This window comes from Myxocyprinus asiaticus, chromosome 44 (assembly GCF_019703515.2).
Source record: "Myxocyprinus asiaticus isolate MX2 ecotype Aquarium Trade chromosome 44, UBuf_Myxa_2, whole genome shotgun sequence".
Taxonomy (NCBI): Eukaryota; Metazoa; Chordata; class Actinopteri; order Cypriniformes; family Catostomidae; genus Myxocyprinus; species Myxocyprinus asiaticus.
In genome coordinates this window covers 932,930-947,620 of record NC_059387.1, presented here as the reverse complement: position 1 = coordinate 947,620, position 14,691 = coordinate 932,930, and the positions used below count along the sequence as shown (strand labels likewise).

General features: G+C 40.9%; 1 pseudogene; it reads right to left on the bottom strand.

Annotated features, from left to right (window-relative positions):
- Window positions 1-11,941, bottom strand: part of LOC127434203 (serine/threonine-protein kinase MAK-like) — a 65,202-nt pseudogene extending 53,261 nt beyond the window's left edge.
- Window positions 11,942-14,691: the final 2,750 nt, after the last annotated feature.

The window sequence follows — 14,691 nt, the reverse complement described above, 5'->3', positions numbered from 1 at the left end:
CAAGGATAAGCCTTTTAACCTTTAACCCTCCTTTCCTCTAACATTTTGTTCCTAGTAACCAATGTCAGGTTCTACTTTGATTTTGTGTTATGACCAAAGAACAACAAAGGATTGTGTTATGGTTAATTCCAATAACTTGAAATGTTTATGTGTGATGAATGTAGTTTTAGATTTAGCTAGAAGTTCCATGCCCAGATGTGCCTCAATCTCTGTCCAGACGATAAAGCCTCTGTGAACTCTAATGAACTGTATGGACTGTGCAACCATTTTTCTTTCCTATCAGGAATACATGGATGGCGTAACCCACAGGTTACTGTGAACCGACAAGAACTGTTCGGCCCTTCAGTTGCTCTAAAGATGCTGGACAACAACCAACTCTTCAGAACAAAGGGGGGAATGTTGGGCCTCATGTATTCAGATAGAAGACAAAGGCAGGCCTAACACAGTCGTAAAAACATAACTCAAGCCCCCACCTTCCAAGTCGTAAATCTTACTGATAAAAATCGTGCCGAAATCAAACAAAGGGAGTCCAAAACAGACTACAAATCCATGAAGCCTTGCTCACTAAAGGATCAAACTCTCAACTCCTATTGGATGAGGCACACAACAGAACGTCCCTCAAACATGGCATCATCAGGAGTTGGAATACCTCTGAAATGCTTCCAGAATTTCTTCCAGTGACTTTGTTCACCGAATATAGACGTAGCTCTTTGCTGCTCTCTGGTGCAACCTCGTGGCACAAGGAAGTAACGTCCGACTTGAAACTGTGGCCATACAATCTCCATCTCGCTGGACGAGTTGAGATTACTCTGTGTTCAACCGAACACTCTAACGGATCCGAAGGAGACCGCCGAGCAATTCGCATCTTCATCCGTTTGCCTGCAGAAGTGAAGAGATTAAAGATTTCTCTTCCATCTTCAATAAAATCAACATTTCTGAATTCTCCGCCAGCCTGCCGAGAATCAACAGCCGTACCATCCACCGACAGAGCGAGGAAACGGCCTCCCGTCATCACCCGAGCCTCAAGGAACCGGGTCAGAGTTAAAGGACGGATGAACACACATTCTACCTGTGTCCTCATGCGATTCAAGTAAGAGGTTTACGTCTGGGCAGAGATAGAATATTATAGTGTGTTATTCTTGTGTTTCAAGGTTTTTGCTTGTACAGTTTACGGATTGCCATGTCCGCTCATTATTAATACTCAGGGTATTAATTATTACGACTTTGTTTTGCTGTATTGTGGTCCAACCAAATTGGATTGTTGTGCAATTTCGCCATCGCGGGTGAGACCGCAACTGAGTTCATCCATTAAAGAGTCAAATAACGCAGGACTGTTTACGAGCCATCCACCGCGTCTCTGAGCGATGAACTAAACAGCTGCTTTCTCTCCCACGATCGCAAAATCAGCTTCAGGGCTGTCACTTCTCTCTCTCTCTCGTACTAACCACACACGCACACATACACACACGCGACCCCTCACAAACATTCTGGCACACATTTTTGGCTCGTAGATAGCTTAAATGCTAAAGCCCAGCTTTGTCCCTAAGCTATCGTACAAGCGGATACACGCGGTAACTGGTAAACGCCATCTCCGCCCCCATTCGCGGTCATATTCCCTGGCCGGAAGTCTCGCGTGACATACTCTCCACAAGAGTCACGTCCACCATTTTGTGCGCGTCCCTCCTTACACACACACACACACACACACTGTCACACACACACACCTTATGTGTTATAGGATTATTTTATTTCCATATCTAATCATATCACTGTTTAGTTTGTAGCTGTAAGTCGGAAGTTTATTGACTGCACTGTATTAATTATTAATTGATATTACTGCATAAATAAACTTTGTTTATATTACAAAGAGAAGTGTTTTGGTTTGTTTTGCATACGCCTGTGTCATGCTGACGGCATATCAGTGCTCGGATTCAAACCTTCATTCATTGTTTTTCCGGAAAATCGATATTCTTCGGATGTCGATTTTCCTAAGAAAACAATCTAATATTGAGACGGTTTTACTATTTGGTTATTAGTCCCTGATTTCAGGGTGGTGCCCCATCAATGTTAATCCTTATTAATATTCTATTGTTTTTTGATAATTGATAATTATCTTTGATGATTGAATTTGAATGGTCAGTAAGCTAGTGTTAATTTTAATTAATGTTTCATCGATGTTAACAATTAACGATTATCTTTGATAATTGTTGATTTAAAGGATTAAAAAAAAGATAACATTGATTCTCATCAATGTTCTACTGATTTTAATAATTAATAATTATCTTTGATAATTATTAATTATTGCCAATATCCAAACTTGCTCCTAAACGTAGCACACTACATTTACTGGAGCCCCATATGAGGTTTTAATGAGTTAGATCCAATTAATTAATTTAAATATTAATTAATAACTACAGAAATAATTATTATTTCTGATAGTAACACTGATCTAAACAACCAGTAAAGCCCTACATAATGTATTGAATTAGGCCTAATTATTTAGTTATTTATCTATTTTTTGCATTTTTTAAACTATATAATTATAGATTTTGTTTTTTACTACAGTAATTAAAAATATATAATTGATAAGAAGAAGGATATACTTATATTCTATTTAGATAAAATTAAAAATAAAATTCACATTGTATACTACTGCATAAACTTTAACAATCTTAACATTAACTGTAATAAATTGTATTAAGTGTAATTTTGCAATTGTCTTGCAGTTGTCTGCATAAATCTGTCCTTACGATGCTCTCAAGTGCTCTACAACAATTTTCAAGCATTACTTTAGTTACAATGCTTTTGGGGAAAAGCCTTTAAGTATAAGATGATTCATATGGTTGTTCTTACAAAATTACTTCAAAATGTTGAGAACCATGTCAAGTGTGTGACTTCAAGCAAAATTTGAATATCAAAGACATCATGAACAGAACACAGGCAGATGAATATGGAATCATTCATACCTGTCTTTCATTAGCTGGTAGAGGTTTTCTTTCATATATTCAAAGACGAATTACAAATGATTGTACTCTTGTATGACCTCTTTTAACTTCACCACATTAGTATGATTCAGCTTCTTCAGTGACTGCAACATACAGATGAATAATTACAGTAAAAACACAGTTGATATACAGTCAAACTTGGCATGCCGACATCAGTTACGAGACACGCGAGAACCAATAACGTCTCGACACATCCAAGAATAGTGAATTAAATTAGGGTCTGTTCTTCACACAAAGCTATCATTTGACTTCAGAAGACTTGGAACAGTAATATAGTAATATAGACTACTTTTATGGTGCTTTTTGTCCTTTTTGGAGCCTCACAACCCCTAGTCACTGTTACTTTCATTGTATGGAAATGAAAGTCATAAGAAAGTCATAAGAGTTTGGAACAATGTTAGGTTTTACAACTATGTTAGGCCTGCTTTTGTCTTCTATCTGAATACATGAGGCCCAATATTCCCCCCTTTGGTCTGAAGAGTTGGTTGTTGTCTAGCATCTTTAGAGCGACTGAAGGGCCAAACAGTTCTTGTTGGTTCACAGTAACCTGTGGGATACGCCATCCATGTATTCCTGATAGGAAAGAAAATGGTTACACAGTCCATACAGTTCATTACAGTTCACAGAGGCTTTATCGTCTGGACAGAGATTGAGGCACATCTGGGCATAGAACTTCTAGCTAAATCTAAAACTACATTCATCACACATAAACATTTCAAGTTATTGGTAGGCACAGCATTAACCGTAACACAATCCTTTGTTGTTCTTTGGTCATAACACAAAATCAAAGTAGGACCTGACAATGGTTACTAGGACCAACATGTTAGAGGAAAGGATAGGAGGGTTAAAGGTTAAAAGGCTTACCCTTGGAAATTATTAGTGTTAACCTGTGGGATGGGCTCAGACTGGTGTGTAAAACGCGGCTGTACGAGAAGGAGGGAGTCCAGTCTGGCCTGTAGGTGTTGAATGTACCTGTACATGGTGTGTGCAATAATTGCGATGATCCAACCACTAAGGAGGAGCCAGAGGGCAACCAAACTGATAGGGTGTTCTTGGTAGGATCTGCTTATGTGACTAGGAAATATAGTGGTCAAGCCAGTCGGTTTGAGACTGAACTTCACTAATTTCGTCCCTTCAGCCTGAAGCTGCTGTTAAAGGCTGTTATCAATGGTGAGGTTGTGACCTCTAAATGCATCCATGATCTCAATTTCTGCATCATGTTTGTCGACGTTGAGATGATGGAGGACAATATCGTCAATGTGCACGGTGGCTCCTTGGGGAACCGTTGCGAACACCGTTTGGTTTGGTAGTGTTAGTTTAATGGCTGTATCATGGCGGTTGTATGACACTGGGACTTCGGTGGCTGGTGTGTGAACGAGCCAGCAATTGCCTGCTCGCTCTACCCTTGTCTCTGTTCCTTCATCTTTGATGGACAATCTACCTAGACACTTGTTCAGGGAATTCGGCTCTTAGGCCGCAGAGGTAGTTAGTCACCTCTCTAACAAAGGGTTGTGTTTGGACAAACCCATTGAATGTCCTTTGTCTTGGTACACATGTTTAGGTTAGGGATAAGGAAGAGCAAGTGGTCCTCATCATGGTAGGTGAGTGTTGGTGGTGTTTTGAGGTGAATGTGTGCATTACCTCTCTGAAAACCAACATTAAATATGGACTTTAGTCTGTATATATTCTGCCTTTCTATAATGGTAGATTGAGGATAAATCCTATTTTGAGGTTCTGAGGATTTACATGGATTGGAATTTCACTGTCAAAACTATATGCAAGGTGTATCTGTGAAGGTTGCACAAAGGAGGTAGTAGCAGATCTAAGGATTTGTTCGACAAGGTCTAGGTAGATCAGGTAAGCTGGTATCCTTCCACCACTCAGACTGCTGACTGAGGAGCTAATTTCCCTGAGGTCCTGCATTAGATCTCTAACGATACGCACATAAATTGTCTTCTCTGACAAAGTCCCTAAAGCATGCTGTAGGGCTTTACTGGTTGTTTAGATCAGTGTTACTATCAGAAATAATTGGTAATCATTTCTGTAGTTATTAATCAATATTTAAATTAATTAATTGGATCTAACTCATTAAAACCTCATATGGGACTCCAGTAAATGTAGTGTGCTACGTTTAGGAGCAAGTTTGGATATTAGCAATAATTAATAATTATCAAAGATAATTATTAATTATTAAAATCAATAGAACATTGATGAGAATCAATGTTAGCTTTTTTTTTAATCCTTTAAAATCAACACTTATTAAAGATAATCGTTAATTGTTAACATCGATGAAACATTAATTACAATTAACACTAGCTTATTGATCATTCAAATTCAATCAAAGATAATTATCAATTATCAAAAATCAATAGAATTAATAAGGATTAACATTGAAGGGGCACCACCCTGAAATCAGGGACTAATAACCGAATATTAAAACAGTCTCAATATTAGATTGTTTTCTTAGGAAAATTGACATCCGAAGAATATCGATTTTCGGGAAAAAAACAATGAAGGTTTGAATCCGAGCACTGACATCCCATCAGCATGACACAGGCGTATGCAAAACAAACCAAAACACTTCTCTTTGTAATATAAACAAAGTTTATTTATGCAGTAATATCAATTAATAATTAATACAATGCAGTCAGTAAACTTCTGACTTACAACTACAAACTAAACAGTGATATGATTAGATATGGAAATAAAAATAATCCTATAACACATAAGGTGTGTGTGTGACTGTGTGTGTGTGTCAGTGTGGTTAGTGAGAGAGAGAGAGAGAGAGATGATTAAGTGACAGCCCGAAAGCTGATTTCGCGATAGCTGGAGATAAAGCAGCCGTGTTCATCACTCAGAGACGCGGTTTTACGAGCGGGGCTCGTAAAAGTCCCTTGTTATTTGACTCTTTAATGGATGAACTCAGTTGCTGTCTCACCCGCGATGGCGAAAATGCACAACAGTCCAATTTGGTTGGACCACAATACAGCAAAACAAATTCGTGATAATTAATACCCTATTATTAATAATTAGCGGACATGGCGGTCCGTAAAACTGTACAAGCAAAAACCTTGAAACACAAGAATAACACACTATAATATTCTATCTCTGCCCAGACGTAAACCTCTTACTTGAATCGCATGAGGACACAGGTAGAATGTGTTTTCCTCCGTCCTTTAACTTTGACCGGGTTCCTTGAGGCTCGTGTGATGACGAGAGGTCGTTTCCTCGCGCTGTCGGCGGGCGGTACGGCTGTTGATTGTCGGCGGGCGGTACGGCTGTTGATTGTCGGCGGCCGGTACGGCTGTTGATTCTTGGCGGGCTGGCAGAGAACTCAGAAATGTCGACTTGATTGAAGATGGAAGAGAAATCTTTAATCTCTTCACTTCTGTAGGCCAACGGATGAAGATGCGAATTGCTCGGCGGTCTCCTTCGGATCTGTTAGAGTGTTCGGTTGAACACAGAGTAATCTCAACTCGTCCAGCGAGATGGAGATTGTATGGCTACAGTTTCAAGTCGGACATTACTTCCTTATGCCACGAGGTTGCACCGGAGTGCAGCAGAAAGCTACGTCCGTATTCGGTGAACGAAGTCGCCGGAAGCAACTTTGGAAGAATTATTTGAAGTCCGAATGATGTCATGTTTGAGGGACGTTCTGTTGTGTGCCCCATCCAATAGGAGTTGAGAGCTCGATCCTTTAGAGGGCAAGGCTTCATGGATCTGTAGTCTGTTTTGGACTCCCTTTGTTTGATTTTGGCGCAATTTTTATCAGTAAGATTTACGACTTAGAAGGTGGGGGCTTGAGGAATGTTTTTGACTGTTAGGCCTGCCTTTGTCTTCTATCTGAATACATGAGGCCCAACAATGCAAAGTGTTATTGATAAGAACGGAGTGCAAATTTACAGTGACTATAGAACCCTGAAGGGTTTTATTCAGACCCTGTAATTGTTCTTGTTGGAGTCGTCTTCTCTGCTGGATTTTTGGATGATGGCGACTTGTCCATCTGAAGCTGGTAAACTGTTCCAACTGGACCATGTGGTCTCGGTATATCAACCTGAGCCCATGTGCCCACGATGGCAGTCAATGTGCGGAGCCAGTCAGTTCAGTCCTGGCCAATTAACAGTGGTTCCGTATTAATGGGACATATGTAAACAGGGTCTATTAGCATCATCCCTTGAAAGGTGTCAATTCAGGCCCGTTTTGTGATAGACGACCTATCTTGCGTGTAGCTTGTGATGCTTATGTTGCAGGTCTCTGTCTATAATGGTTTGCCAAGGGAGAGCTTTTCTCTAGCCACCTCTGCGAAGGTGTTGGAACAAATTAGACTTATTTTGGAACCAATGTCAAGTAGTGTGTGGGAGCTGATGCACCCATGTGTGAGGTGTTGCCCTTACGGAACAGATCGCCCAATAAGTTCAGAAAAGGACGGTGTGGCATGTTAGGAGTGACTGTTTTGGGGAGCAACTTGGACCCTGTTCCCCTTTCCCCAACCTACAGAGTAAACTTTGGCGTTAATGGGAGCGGGTACATCGTCTAGTCATACTGACAGGGTTTCAGTGCCGTGTTCCTTTGAGGAGTTCGGCGGACAGGGTGAACGATGGAGCACGTCAAGCTTCGTTACTAACTCAGTCAAGCGTCTCCTTATATCCTCCATTTCCTTTCTCAAATCTTGTTCTCTGAGGGGATTTGAAACCTTGTCTACCCACTCACCTTCTTGTTTGGGTTTTCGTTCGAACAGTGCCTTTCCTTTCGGCCGGCGAACGTTTTGTCATTTTCAGCCTGCCGTGACCCTGGGGGTGTGTCTGGTCACCACCCCCCTGGTTCTGTTGCCTACCCTGCTGGTGGGGTGATCGGTACCTCTGGGGTCCTGTTCTAGCATTCACCTTAATGCGAGGCATTTAGTTGCCTTCAAGCGCTAGGTCTGCATATTCTGAGGCTTGGATCCCCAGGGCTCTGGCATCGCCTTCGTGCCCTCAGGCAGGGCGCACGCGTGTCTCCCATGCCAGTTGCGCGTACCTTCTGATTTCCTGCATGGTGGGGTTGCCCATTCTGCAGTGCATCGTGACGTCATATCACACGCTCTCATGGAGGTTGTGAAGGAAAAGAGACTTGAAAGCTCGCTCCTCCTCCAGACCTGGTTCGTTACTTCCTTGGAAGTACGCGGTTCTCAGGTGTCTGTAATACTCACATGGAGGCTCGTGCCTCTTCTAGGTGATGGCAAAAGCACCTATGGTAGCGGAGGCTTTGTCGATATACAGCGAATACTCCTCGCGTAGGGCTTTACACAGAGCTGAGTAGTGGTTTCAGGTACCAGTCGGTAGCATTTCCATGAACACATGGACAATCCTTACCGTGGTCTTCCATATGAGCTTGAGTTTTTCACGCGACGAAGCATAAGGCAAGTCAACCAGACAGTGCTCTATTTCTCTGAGATAATTGTTGATGTCTGAATCTTGATTACTTGGGTCAAAGCACTCTATGTCCCCTGCGATGGACTCAAGTTGTCGAGTGCGCAAGCCTTGGTGTCGGTATGACCACGGGTCGTCCGAGTCATCCGAAACACCATAGTCACTCGGATCGCTATAGCGATGAGGATGACTTCCTCCCCTTCGTGGTGGGAAAGGAGTCCAGTCGATGCATGAGGGTGGACCTCGGATTGCGTACAGCTCCCTGGCTAATGGGATCTTTGAGCCGCTTACACCACTCTGGGCTTGGAAGTAATTTTCCCCCCTCCGTGGTGTGGAATCAGTCGGTTTGAAATGCATGGTGGCGTGACTGAAAACTGACTGAAGGGGGCAACTGTAAAGAGGGGCACCTGCATCCAACCAGCGGGCTGCTGGAGGAGCTTGAAAGATGTCTCAGAGGACGAAGTCAGAGACTGTGCCACTAGGGGCAGCTCGGCTCCTAGTGTGTGTCCCTGGGTTTCTCAGGGGCACATTTCTATGCTTAGCACTAAAGAGGGGGCCCTCTTCTATGTCAGATGTTGTGCTGTGCGTTTCAGCTGCACTTACCTGATCTGACTCTACTCTTAGCTGGGCAGCTTGAAGCTGCCTGCGCAGGGTTTCGTTTTCCTCCTGCATCCGGGCATTATCTTCCTGTGCCTGGACTTTCTCAGCTTGGGTGCAGGCTGATATTTTCCCTCTGCACCGCTTGATAGCTGCTCTGCAGCTGGGTGAGCTGGTCCTGGTGCTCTGCGGTTTGCAGTTGGGTTTTGTGGTGATTAAGAAGGAACATTTGGCCCACTAGGTCCGGGATTGTGCGCTTTGGCTTCCCGAACGGGTTGTTGATATAATCAACTAGTTCCTGCAACGCTTCATCACAACGACTAATATTGTAGCCGTTAAGGTTATCTCTCTCCTCTATGGAGAGACGGAGGACAGCAGCGACCACATCTTGCAGTGCTGGGTCGTCGGACCTCTGTGAAGCTTCAGCTCCAGTCACGAACATGAACAATGACTTGGCACCTCTCTGTAACATCTAGGTAAAAGCGTTAGGAGTTAAATAACAACAACAGCAGGTTTTAAGCAGACTATTGTAAACTTACCAACCCCTAATTCACTCTTAAGAGCACTTTCACACCACACTGGCTTATGCTTGGCAAGTCGTGAGAGAAGTCAATTGTCAAACAGAACCAAATTTTGAAGTAATGATTCAAGTTATTACTTTGGATTCTAATGCAGACACACTGTGACAAACTGGCACATAGGTTGCCTTTCACGGGGCACCAATTATTATGTAGGGCTTTGCTGGTTGTTTAGATCAGTGTTACTATCAGAAATAATTAATAATTATTTCTTTAGTTATTAATTAATATTTAAATTAAATAATAGAATCTAACTCATTAAAACCTCATATGGGGCTCCAGTAAATGTAGTGTGCTACGTTCAGGAGTGGGTTTGGTTATTAGCAATAATTAATAATTATCAAAGATAATCATTAATTATTAAAATCAATAGAACATTGATGAGAATCAATGTTAACTTTTTTAATCCTTTAAATCAACAATTATCAAAGATAATCATTAATTATTAACATAGATGAAACATTGATTACAATTAACACTAGCTTATTGATCCTTCAGATTCAACAATCATCAAAGATAATTATCAATTATAAAAAATCAATAGAATATTAATAAGGATTAATATCGCTGGGGCACCACCCTGGAATCAGGGACTAATAACCAGATAGTATAACAGTCTCAATATTAGATTGTTCTCTTATGAAAATCGACATCCGAAGAATATCGATTTTCGAAAAGAAACAATGAAGGCTTAAATCCAAGCACTGACATCCCCTGTCAGCATTTGACACAGGTGTATGCAAAACAAACCAAAACACTTCTCTTTGAAATATAACAAATTTATTTATGCAGTAATATCAATTAATAATCAATACAATGCAGTCAATAAACTTCTGACTCACAACTACAAACTAACAGTGACGTGATTAGATATGGTAACCAAAATAATCCTATAACACATGAGAGGAAGGTGTGTGTGTGTGTGTGTGTGTGTGTGTGAGAGAGAGAGAATGGGTGTGTGTGTGTGTGTAAGGAGGGACGCGCACAAAATGGCAGACGTGACTCTCGTGGAGAGTACGTCACGTGAGATTTCCGGCCAGAGAATATGGCCGCATGTCTGCGCTTGTACGATAACTTAAGGACAAAGCTGAGCTTTATCACGAAGTTATCTACTAGCCAAAAGTGTGTGCGAGAATGTTTGTGAGGAGTCGCGTGGTGTGTGTGTGTGTGGTTAGTACGAGAGAGAGAGAGAATAAAGTGGCGGCACCAAAGCCGGTTTCGCGATCGTGGGAGAGAAAGCAACTGTTAGTATATCACTCAGAAACACGATGGACGGCTCGTAAACCGTCCCGCGATCTTTGGTTCTTTAATGGATAAACTCAGTGTACCGGTCTCACCTGCGATGGCGGAAATACACAACAGTCCAATGTGGTTGGACTACAACACAGCAGATCTCATTTGTGATAACAGTAGATTACAGTAATACCTTGGGTATTATTAGCAGCAATGAGTGGACTCGGCGGTCCGTAAACTATACAAGCAATAACCATGATACACAAGAATAACACACTATACTATTCTATCTCTGCCCAGATGGAAACCTCTTACTTGAATCGTATGAGGACGCAGTTGAATGTGTGTTCATCCGTCCTTTAACTGCAACTCGGTTCCTCGAGGTTCAGTTGATGACGGGAGGCCATTTCCTCGTTCTGTTGGCGGGTGGAACGGCTGCTGATTCTTGGCGGGCTGGCAGAGAAATCAGCGACATCGACTTGATTGAAGAGGGAAGAGAAGTCTTTTCTCTTCACTTCTGCAGGCAAATGGATGAAGATGCGGATTGCTCGGCGATCTCCTTCAGATCCGTTAGAGTGTTCGGTGGAACACAGAGTAATCTCAGCTCGTCCAGCAAGATGGAGATTGTATGGCCACAGTTTCAAGTCGTACGTTACTTCCTTGTGCCACGAGGCTACACCTGAGAGCAGCGATGAACTGCGTGCAAAGTTGCACGGCGAGCAAAGTTGCTGGAAGCAAATCCCAGAAGGATCTCAGAGTTATTTCTACTCCCGATGACGTCATGGTTGAGGGGCGTTCTGTTGTGTGCCTCATCCAATACGAGTTGAGAGTTTGATCCTTTAGTGAGCAAGGCTTCATGGGATTTATAATCTGTTTTGGACTCCCTTTGTTTGATTTCGGTGCGGTTTTTATCAGTAAGATTTATGACGGAGTGTGTGGGCCTGCCTTTGTCTTCTATCTGAATACATGAGGCCCAACAAATACATGGGGGTGAGTAAATAATGACATAATTAGCATTTTTGGGTGAATTATTACTTTAATAAAGCCTGTATGCCAATCTACATACCTTGACCTCTCTGAGATTCATGCACTCCTCCCAGGTGTAGAACTTTCTCTTCATTCTGTGAGAAACACAATGCTGATGGACTCTCCATGGTTTCATTACCAACAAACGGCCATATCAGTGTGTCATCTGAATCTACCACCACATTATTCACGGAACAAAGCAAATACATGTTCTTTCACCTTAATGTGTCATTTTCTAATAACAATACATTTATTATTCAAAATTGCCAACCTAAACTATTTTTGTCAAATGTTTTGCTTGAAAAGTGAGTTTGAGTGCTAAACATTCCTAATTAATCTAATGCTTTCTAATGCAATTAAATTTTTAAGCGTGACTTAAGGGACTTTTTGGTGCATTTTCAACACTATTATTTCCTCATTTAAAACCTAACAAACTATTTTGTGCAATGTTTTGCTTGAAAAGTGTGCTTGTCCTATATTTAAAATCAATTACATTTGGTTTGATATTTTTGATAGCTAATACAATGACATTTAGACACAAGTGTGATTTAAGTGTCTTAAACATCTATTGTTTCATAATTTGAAATCTAACCAATGTCTTTTTTGTGTTGAAAGTATTCGGAGAGCATTTTCAAACTGCATCATTTTCGTGAGGAAAACGCTGTTCTAGTGTGGAAAAAAAGGTATGTATATAACATATATAACATGGCCTTAAAGGAATAGCTCACCCAAAAATGTAAATTATCTCATCATTTACTCACACTCATGCCATTCCAGATGTGTTTGACTTTCTTTCTTCAGGAGAACACAAATGTATATTTTTAGATTAATATTTCAGCTCTGTAGATCCGTACAATGCAAGTGAATGGTGACCAAAATTTTTAAGCTCCAAAAATCATATAAAGGCAGAATAAAAGTATCTTACCTTATGACTCCAGTGGTTGAATCTTCTGAAGTGATTCAATTGGTTTTGGAAGAGAACAGAAATATAACTCCTTTTCACTATAAACCTTGACATCAGAAGTCTTCTTGGCGATCATGATTTCAAGCTCGACTACACTTTCTACAGTGCCATCTAGCTATGCACATGCTTTAAGCACTAGGAAGTGTAATCAAGCTTGAAATCATGATGTCAGTACAGTGAAAAAGGAGTTGTATTTCAGTCTATTCTCACCCAAAATCAAATAGATCACTTAAGATCCCTGCACTCTGACCCCAGCTTAGCTGGGATATGTGAAAAAAAAATTAATTAAAAAAAAAGAAAACAAAAAAAAAAAAAAAAAAAAAGAAAGAAGAATTTCGGCAGTGGTGGCTCAGCGGTTAAGGCTCTGGGTTACTGATCAGAAGGTCAGGGGTTCAAGGCCCAGCACCGCCAAGATGCCACTGTTGGGCCCTTGAGCAAGGCCCTTGACCCTATCTGCTCCAGGGGCGCCGTATCATGGCTGACCCTGCACTCTGACCCCAGCTTAGCTGGGATATGTGAAAAAAAGAATTTCACTGTATATGTGCAAATGTATAATGTGTGATAAATAAATCAAATTATATAAAAAAATAAATAAATAAAAAAAATTTTTATAAAAAAGAAGACATGGACAAACCACTGGAGTTATACTTTTTGCTGCCTCAACGTTTTGGTCACTATTCACTTGCATTTTATGGACCTACAGTGCTGAGATATTCTTCCAAAAATCTACATTTATGTTCTACAGATAAAAGAAAGTGAATTTTTATTTTTGGGTGAACTATTTCTTTAAGTGTCTTAATGTATGGCACAGTTTCAAAACTATATCTTGATATATATTTTATCATTTGAAACCTTTCAAACTTCTCTTTGGTTAAATGTTTTGCATACAAAGTGAGCTTTTACCACCTTTCTTTAAAATAAATGAAACTTGGTTTGATATATATATATATATACAGGTGCATCTCAATAAATTAGAATGTCGTGGAAAAGTTCATTTATTTCAGTAATTCAACTCAAATTGTGAAACTCGTGTATTAAATAAATTCAATGCACACAGACTGAAGTAGTTTAAGTCTTTGGTTCTTTTAATTGTGATGATTTTGGCTCACATTTAACAAAAACCCACCAATTCACTATCTCAAAAAATTAGAATACATCATAAGACCAATAAAAAAAAACATTTTTAGTGAATTGTTGGCCTTCTGGAAAGTATGTTAATTTACTGTATATGTACTCAATACTTGGTAGGGGCTCCTTTTGCTTTAATTACTGCCTCAATTCGGCGTGGAATGGAGGTGATCAGTTTGTGGCACTGCTGAGGTGGTATGGAAGCCCAGGTTTCTTTGACAGTGCCCTTCAGCTCATCTGCATTTTTTGGTCTCTTGTTTCTCATTTTCCTCTTGACAATACCCCATAGATTCTCTATGGGGTTCAGGTCTGGTGAGTTTGCTGGCCAGTCAAGCACACCAACACCATGGTCATTTAACCAACTTTTGGTGCTTTTGGCAGTGTGGGCAGGTGCCAAATCCTGCTGGAAAATGAAATCAGCATCTTTAAAAAGCTGGTCAGCAGAAGGAAGCATGAAGTGCTCCAAAATTTCTTGGTAAACGGGTGCAGTGACTTTGGTTTTCAAAAAACACAATGGACCAACACCAGCAGATGACATTGCACCCCAAATCATCACAGACTGTGGAAACTTAACACTGGACTTCAAGCAACTTGGGCTATGAGCTTCTCCACCCTTCCTCCAGACTCTAGGACCTTGGTTTCCAAATGAAATACAAAACTTGCTCTCATCTGAAAAGAGGACTTTGGAACACTGGGCAACAGTCCAGTTCTTCTTCTCCTTAGCCCAGGTAAGACGCCTCTGACGTTGTCTG